The sequence below is a fragment of the Nematostella vectensis genome, chromosome 5, assembly GCF_932526225.1.
Source record: "Nematostella vectensis chromosome 5, jaNemVect1.1, whole genome shotgun sequence".
NCBI classification, from domain to species: Eukaryota; Metazoa; Cnidaria; class Anthozoa; order Actiniaria; family Edwardsiidae; genus Nematostella; species Nematostella vectensis.
Genome location: NC_064038.1, coordinates 15,252,647 through 15,261,870, shown reverse-complemented (window position 1 = coordinate 15,261,870; position 9,224 = coordinate 15,252,647).

Genomic DNA, 9,224 nt, shown 5'->3' with positions numbered 1-9,224 from the left:
TGTTTGAGCAAGTACTCCAGTCTCTTGAAGTTGTTAAGTATTTTTCTACTCTAGATTTGAAAAGTGGTTTCTATCAAATTCCCTTGAGCGAGAATGACTGGGAGAAGACGGCATTCACGACTGGTCAACGCCTGATGCAGTTTATCGTCCTCCCTATGGGATTGTGCAATAGCCCAGCCTCGTTTCAGCGTATGATGACTCTTTCGCTAGCTCCAATGGTAGGTGTTGAATGTTATGCCTTATCGACGAAATTATAACCTGGGGCTCCACCTTTGAGGAGGCGTTAGAGCGACTAATTAAGATCATCAAGGGAAAGATGCGTAATTTGAAGATTCACCCTAAGATATTTGAGGAACTCAAGAAAGTAGTGGAATGGTTGGGTCACTATATTTCACAGCAAGGTATCAGACAATCAGAAAATAAAATGCAAGCAATTCATGATTATCCAAAGCCCCAACCGAAGAAAGATTTCATAGCCTACCTAGGCCTAATCAACTATCATCGCAGATTCACACCCAACGTAGCAGAGTTAGCACAACCACTTTGGCACGTGATGAAGTTCAAATGGCAAGACATTCATGATGAAGCCTTTTCGCAGAACAAAAATCTGCTTACGAGTCCTCCTTCGCTCTTGTTGCCAGATTTCAAGCGCCCATTTATTATTGACTCAGATGCATCAGCTACTGGTTGGGACTATCTTGTCTCTGATTGATGACAAGGGACATTAATGAGTTGTATAGTATGCGAGTTTTAAGGCAGAGCAGAAGTACGGAATCACGGATAGAGAAGCTTTGGCTATGGTTTTTGCTGCACGTAAGTTTAGGCCATATATTTGTGGACAGCATGTCACATTTCGCTTAGATCATAATCCCATGGCTCAACTTAAGAAAATGCCAAACCCAACTTATCGCAGAGCTAGATTGCTGGACAAATTAGAAACACTTGATTATGAGATATCATACAAAACAGGGATTCAGCATTTAAATGCAGATGCATTATCAAGAGCATTTAATCAGGAGGATGCTTCAGCCATAGATTTGGATGATGAAATTAACATAAGACAGCGGCAAGAGGAGGAACCCAAACTGAAAGAAATTATCGGAAGAACATTGTCAGGTAAGCGTTTAACCAAAGAGGACTGAAGACTATCAGCGCGAGCGAAAACAAAATGAACACAACGTGTATTGGAAGCTCGGTTTTGTATTTTTTTATACATTACACTTACATATACACTACTTAAATTGTTTATCCGGATAATTTTTTATTTGGAAATTAGAGTAAGCAAGAATTTACGCTTTACTTTAGCAGCAGTTTCCTCTTCATCTTTAAATTTGACTTTTCTATCTAAGTTTTGTCTAAAGATCTATAATTCACCTAACAACATAAAGAAGTTAATGTCATCTTCTGAAAAATACCCATATAGCACCTTATTGTCATAAAAAAAAATATTTGTTGCGCTATGTTCCTATTCCACCACATCACAATCTGACTCCAAAATTGCTTTGATGCAGGGCAAGAAACAAATAAATACGGCAAGATTTCGGCTTCTCCACAATAAGAACAGTTTGGTGCTTCAACTAATTTCATATTATGGAGCCAGTTGCCATGTGGCAGGATGTTATGGCTTATTTTATATTGAAAAATACATAATTAGGCTTTTTTAGTTATTTTGAAAGGTAACATGTGGATTTGTTGAAGGTCATCAGTGTGAAAACCTTCTTCAATCAGACGACAATTAGCCAGAGGCTCTTTAAGTCTTTTTTACTTAAAATCCGTCTAGCGGATTTTGCACTGATATTTTCAGTATTAAGATTTTTACAATGTTTACAATTTTACAATACATAGTAAAAGCAGGTCTTAAACAAATCTTGTGACATAACCAATCTCGATAAAAAACTAAGAGCGCGGCTGTCGTCTCCCGCGAACTCGCTGGCATCTATGCAGAGGGACCTCTCACATGGCTTAAAGTCCTCATGGTTGATGACGGCACGGAGTTCAAGGGTGCTACTACAAAGCTCCTAACAGACCACGGGGTGGAGGTCCGATGGGCTGAGCCAGGGCACCACAGGAGCCAAGCTTTCGCCGAGTCTTTCCATCGCTGGCTGGCACAGCGCCTATTTCGTGCGCAGTACTCGAAGGAGCTTGCATCCGGCGAAACAAACCGCGAGTGGGTTACCGGTTTGCCAATCGTCATCTCGGACATAAACGCAACGAAGACTCGCATGACTGGCTTTGCGCCTAAAGACGCCATAAAGCTGAGGCGCGTGCCTCTAAAAGCCGAAGAGCCCCCCCCCCTAGAGGTCACCTTAGAGGTCGGAACGGAGGTTTACATCGCCGTAAACGAGGAAGACCTCCAGGACAAGGGCCGACGGCGGGCGACGGCGGGAGCCCTAACAGCCAGTGTTGTATTACACGGCGTACTCTAAGCACGGCTTCACGAGTTCGGAGTTGCGTGTTGCGTGATCAGCGCTTGTGCCTTCTATTGCAGCTAAGGCACGTGAGTCTGACATTCCACTTGTAGTGAGCCTGACTGTCGTTTAGCCGGTCGATACTGAAGCATTGGGGATGGCTCTTGGTGTATCCCTGGAACAGAAGCTGAGTGCCACAGACCGTGCACTTCTTTTCCGCGTCAGCAATCATGCCAAGTACGTGGTCTACCGTCAGAACGTGGTGCGATCCTGTGTACTTTGTGCGACCTTTTGCCTGCGGGATCTCGACCCTCAGGGTACTGCGGGTCTTTGCTACTCGCGTTAGAGTGGGGGAACCTGATGGAGTCCTTCTTTCCGACGCTATACAATACCATGACGAGGTCGCCCGAGTCTAACAGGTCTCAGGTGGTGATCAGGTGGTGATCAGGTGGTGATCCAGCCCTCGTTTTTTTTCAAGTGCTGCCCTACCCTCCCGGAAGTGTAGGAGTGGCAAGCCTCAGAGAACTCCCACTCGGTCAGCTGAATGACCCCGGTTAGTTGAAGAACCTCGCTCAATGGCTGTCCCACAAAATCCGCGATACGATACACGTTCGTAGGGAAGCCGTATTTCCGTACCACATCAATGGCGTCCGAGGCGCCGCCGAAGAAACTGTCCTCGCATCCTAGGTACGCCGCACGCATGTCGATGTGCGCATGAGGCTGCGCCCCTAAGTTTCCTTGCTATTCCACACTTTGGACTCAACCTGCGCCGCTTGCCAGACCTCCCTGTATTTAAGAGGCGTTGGCCTGATGTTCTCTCTTTGGATCCACTTCTCGAAACGATACCCTATTGCGCCGCCCATCGAGTGCGTAGCTTCGGTCTACTCTTGGTAGGCTGGGTGATCATCAGGGAGCCATTGAGGATCATGCCCTGTCTCGTCTGTAAACGCCCTGTCGATAGCCACTCTGTCCTGTCCCGATCGGTACAGTTTGCCTTCGTTCGTGACTATAACGCACCCGCACAGCCAGACCCTCATGCTTCTGGGGATCGCCCTGTTTATAAAGCGAATGAGCACCTCTCGCACGTTTGCCTCGCGCGTTTTCGTGGCGGCACTGGTAAGAGCCTTCTCCTGACATAGCGAACGAAGCTCCCTCTCAGCCTCGAAGTCTAGGCCGTGGACGCTCGTGATCGCAGGTGGTTTGGCCGGAAGCTCCGCCCAGGCGTGATTATTGTGGCAAGGGATAGTGATCCTCGCCTTAGTCTTGCGCTTCCCCGAGTCCCAGACAACGTTACCCAGGGCGTCCACGGCTACTAGCTTTACCTCGAGCTTCTTTTCCATCTCAAAGAGGTTTTCTTTGGTGCATCCCATAGTGGCCAGCTTCTTGTCAAATCGCTCGAGGATCTTGCCTCGTATCTTGGTTAGACCGAGGGAGCGCGAGGTGCCGCGATTCCTCAAGAAGTCGGCAACATAACTCACAACACAGTTAGCGAAGGTGTCACCCCCTCTCGCTCAAACATTGGCCCAGGCGCACCATTTTGCCCAGGTAAAGGGCGAAGCTTGTATCTCACGTAGACGAGGTACTCTCGTCCTTCCTCCCAAATACCCGCATCGATGCCTTCCAGGGCGCCGACTGCGATTTGGTCCCTCTTTTTTGCTTAATGACCCACCAATTTTGTGCTCCGAGCGCCCTTCCTCCTCTGTGATTGGCGCCAATGGCTCTGCGGGGGCCTTTCCAATGACCGTAAAGAGTCTGTAACGACGGTCAGGGTCTACCATCTCAAGCACCGGTGGCAACACTGCGTTTGCCCGCAAAGACTCTCGCTCGTGCGAGACCCACCACACCGAGCAATCGTCATTAATATCAGGCCCCCGCATAACCGGCTTTGGACCATGACTCCTGCTCCACCAAGATCTCGTATCTCCTGGTAAACACCGGCGCTTATGTCTTGGCCCCGTAGAGTGGCATCCACGCTTGGGAAACGAATACGGGCGCCGCCGACGAAGAGAGAATAGTACCTATCGGGATCTAAGCCCTCTGCGCCCTTTTGCTACAGCAAAGGAGCGAACTCGCGCCAGACTTCCTCTGACCGCGCTTTCGCCGGTACGAGCAGCTTAAGCAGCTTGTGTTTGACATTCTCGGCGATGTCCTCGTCCAGGATGTTCTGGACCAGCCCTGCCAGTACGGCGGGCGCCTCTTTGTCAGGCATGCTATTGAGAATCTCCTCTATGTAAGCGTCCATTTCTGGGTATGCCTTGTGCCACCCAGTCTCTAACTGCCCGTATCGCAGCCCTGCCAGTACGGCGGGCGCCTCTTTGTCAGGCATGCTATTGAGAACTTCCTCTATGTAAGCGTCCATGTTTGGGTATGCCTTGTGCCACCCAGTCTCTAATTGCCCGTGTCGCAGCCGGTGGGACGAGTGTTTGGGTATGCCTTGTGCCACCCAGTCTCTAATTGCCAGTGTCGCAGCCGGTGGGACGAGTGTTTGGGTATGCCTTGTGCCACCCAGTCTCTAATTGCCCGTATCGCGGGCTACGATATCAGACAGGACGAGTGCGAACCGTTCCCGAGCGCGCCTCCCGGTGCCGCGCATCCTCTGCCCTACACGATTCGCTCCGCAAGGGCGGCACAGCCGCGTTCCTATGCCGCAGGTCTTGCACGGCACGGGGAGGGGGCTGCCCTTATGGAGCCATTGGAGGTGCACCTTGCAGTAGGTGTCCATGCACCTCTGGCCACACGTGTTCGCATGGCCGACCTTTAGCCACCCGCAGTAATATTTTCCGCACTTCATCCTTCGAATGCTCGGTATACTACAGGAAAGACGGGGGTCTAATTGCAAGATTCCCACATGTTACCGCTCGAAGCGCTTGGAGGGGGGGGCAGCCACCCTGGCATCGCGCCGCCAGGCGGGGCACGAGGATCAGCCTGCTGCATGCAGTGGCGGGCGGAGGAGCGAAGGGAGCGGAGGCCCCCAGACGGTATACCCCAGGCGTTGGGTATAACGCGCGGGGCATAAAAAAAAACAACGGTGAACAGGCTGAGGTCGCGGCGGGGCGCGGCACGGGTTACCCCCATTTCTATGAAAGCCCCCGCCCGACGTTGCCAATTTCTTTTCTACCAGAACCCCAACGGACGTAGATTAACAATTGCTAATTCCTTTTTTACCAGAACCCCGCCCGACGTAGATTAACAATTGCTAATTCCTTTTCTACGCGAAGGGTCCCCGGTGTCTATGGAAAAACAAAGTCCCACCGGTAGATTATTCTTTTGCAATTATTGTAGACTTCTTATCTACACGGAGTGTGTTTTGGGTAGATTAGTATTTTCCAATTATTGACGATTCCTTATCTACGCGAAATGCATTTCGCATGATCTATTAAAGAACATAGTCCCCCCCTATATGACTTCCTAGAAGCTTCTAAAAAGCCAACAATAAAAAAAAAACTAGCAAAAAATTCAAAATTTCTCTTTCAATTATCCCTGGCAAAGCATGATATGCCAAAATCATTGTCATCTATCCAGCGAGTATCATCTGTGGTAGTTTTTTAGTTTTGGATAAGTTCAACGAAATTATAGGTCGGTAATATGATGCATTTCTTTTGATTCTGATTCATTACTTGAATGATGTAGTCTCGAAGAATCTTTATCGGAATAGCAGTTAATGATTAACTGATTAACGATTAACGGAATAGCAGTTAATGATTAACTTATAAGGAAAGTTTAGGTTAGGGTTAAACAAAGTTTGGACAAATATTTTTATGATGATAATAATATATGAGCTTTTTTGTGTGTTTCACGATTTTGTCTTTTAAAATGCCATAAATCGCCATAAAACTCACAGTATTACATTTACCGCATAGAATGATAAAAAAAGGCACGTAAACGTCTTTTTAATTAAGAAAATTAAGAAGTTTTGCAAAAATGCCCACTACACGTGTTGCAAAATGCCATATGGCATTTTCATCACAGCGGTGTTGCAAAAATGCCCGGGCATTTTCGTCACAGCGGTGTTGCGAAAATGCCCTAAAAATTCTCTCGCGTGACAAAAATGCCCTAATGTTGCAGGATGCCCAAAGAAAATGTGACAAAGATGTCTGTCTGTCTGTCTGTCTGTCTGTCTGTCTGTCTGTCTGTCTGTCTGTCTGTTGTTTGTTTTTGATAGAATTAGAATTAGCCTGACTAGATAAAAAAAAAAATGCAAATAAACCTTATAGAATTTCCCGGTCCAGATACTTAAAAGATGGCCCGCTGGTCTGGGAGATGGCAAAATACCGCCCGCTTAACCAGCCAATCAGAGCGCACGTACTATTGTAGCCATATAATACACAATATATAGATTTACGCACAGCCTAAAAGCGGAGCCAGCTCTATTACAATATTTTAATATTGAGCAGGGAAGGATTTAGTTTTTCGCTGAAGGGAAATCTCGCAAAATAACCTAGGGGTATGGGGTCATTATATTTTGTTAAATATGGCTTTCTGGAAGCCTAAGGGGGGGGGGGGAGGGGGGAGTAACCCCCAACTGCTACTTTAAATAATTTTTATTTACCGAGGGTAGCAACCGAATTACAGTTTTATAACATATGGATACTGTGGAGAATCCTTTGGCAGTTTAGGCGTAGGAGAAGACTAGAGTTTCGCTATTTTAATGAGATATGCGTCATCAAAGTCGTTAATATATAGATTTAAACATTGCTTTAAAGCGGAGCTCCAAACGACCAAATTTTTGCTTATTTTCGCTTAATAATTTAAAAAATATATTAAATACTATTATTTCTGTTTTTAATGACGTCAAAAATTTCACAGATCACGCGGCCAACACGTTATACCCCCTTTCCCTACATCTACATGACACATAACAAGTTTAGTTGTCATACAATGTTTTGACGATGATGTCACTTAAATGACGTCACGTGACCATCTCACTGCACCCCACTTGAAACATACATCACACCTACCGAGTTTTGTTGTCACATGATGTTTCTTTAATGGATATTTTTTTATTTTATGACGTCAGCATATTTTACGCTTCTAGTGCCGTCAGTGATGACGTCACAATCACTTGACTATATTGATGCACCCCCTTTTCATAAATAACCACCATCAAGTATTGTACAATTATAAGTAGCAGTTGTTTTCTTCTAGCAACTGCGAAAAAATTTTTTTTCATCTGTTTGGAAAATGACGACATTGCTTGCGTATGCAAGCAAGCGCGTGATTTCTTGTATGCGCAGACGAGAATGCGCACGTGCAATATGGGCCTCAACCATATTTTCATATGAAGAATTAGGGAGATGCCCCCTTAAATTTCTTTTGATAATAAAAAAGAGATCCATAATAACAACATTCACCTTTGTATGCTGTAGAAAGATTCTATTGCTGTATACTGCATACCCCCCCCCCCCCCGAATGCATAGTTCAAGCTTTATTTTATTTGATCTTAGCTATTTCTCTACAATAATGAAATGCTGGACCAAGAGAGCATAAGATAACAGAGGGACATTCTGGTATTACCAGTGCGCCATGTCGATTCCTAATCTGGCTATTTTTAGTAACCACCACCCCACCACTGCGCGTGAGCATTTTTACTTACCCTACCCCCGCGCTTTGGCATTTACATCTTGTTGTTGCCGCTGTTTTGTGACTTGAAACCGAAAGAATAAACCCTATTTGCACAAATACCATCAAAAATCTGATTCTAGCATCAAGGTTACGGGCAGTTGCGGTTTATCAAGGGGATGTAGTACTTCGGGGATTGCAATATTTCGAAAACGAGACTTCATTCAAAATCCAGAGCGGAAAACCTCGTGCTTCAAACACCGTTTTCGCTCTAACTTGATGCTTTTTAGTGGTTTCTCAACATTCATTATCTTCCTCATGGTCAAACGAAATCTGTAAGTTAGACATTAGATATGATATTGATTTTTGTGAATATTGCGGTGAATTGAGAAGGAATCCAAGAAAAATACAATTTATAAAACTATCCTTGTAGCGAGGGAATGCATTTTTGTAATGATCAAAGCCAGCAAGCTGAAGTATCTGAGCTTTTGTAATAGTGAGAAAATAAAAAGGGAGATATTACTGTACTTCATTGATGTTGTTATTATTATATATGTTATATTTTATGTTGTTATTATACAAGCTGGCGTCGGGATTTGAATCAAACGCGGTACCACAGCCATTTTATCGCTCGTCGGCTTTTTCTTTCTTCTTCAGTTGATTTCGTCGCTCAGACAAACAAAACAGTCAAACTATTCCGGGATTTAGCTTTCTGTGAGTATATTTGCCAATCTTGCTTACTTAAGTTAGACTTGTTTCTTCTTTTGAGTTATTTTACATGATCTCTTTTCATTCCTATCGAGTTGGAAAAACAACAACACGCAACCCTCGGGGAGTAGGACAATAAATAAAAGGAGCAAATCCTCACGCGCAGTGGTGGGGTGGTGGTTACTAAAAATAGCCAGATTCCGAATCGACATGGCGCGCTGGTAATACCAAAGTGTCCCTCTCTTATCTTATGCTCTCTTGACTGGACCCATTCCCAATCGCCACTTTGTAGCACACCCAAAAATATTGGTGATATTAGTATTATTAGCAGTGCCCAGGACATTATTTACTAAAAGCACATGAGGTTATAACTCTAAGTGTGTAGCTTCAGTAGATAAGATTGATAATGTTCCGATATTCACTATTGTACATTTCTAAAACAGAATAACCAGGCCTAACATAAATGTGCCTGGCCATGTTTTGCTCCAGTTCTTTCGTACAGCTTTGCAGATCAAAAGACTTAAGCAGATGTTTGCAGCAAGAGGGCCC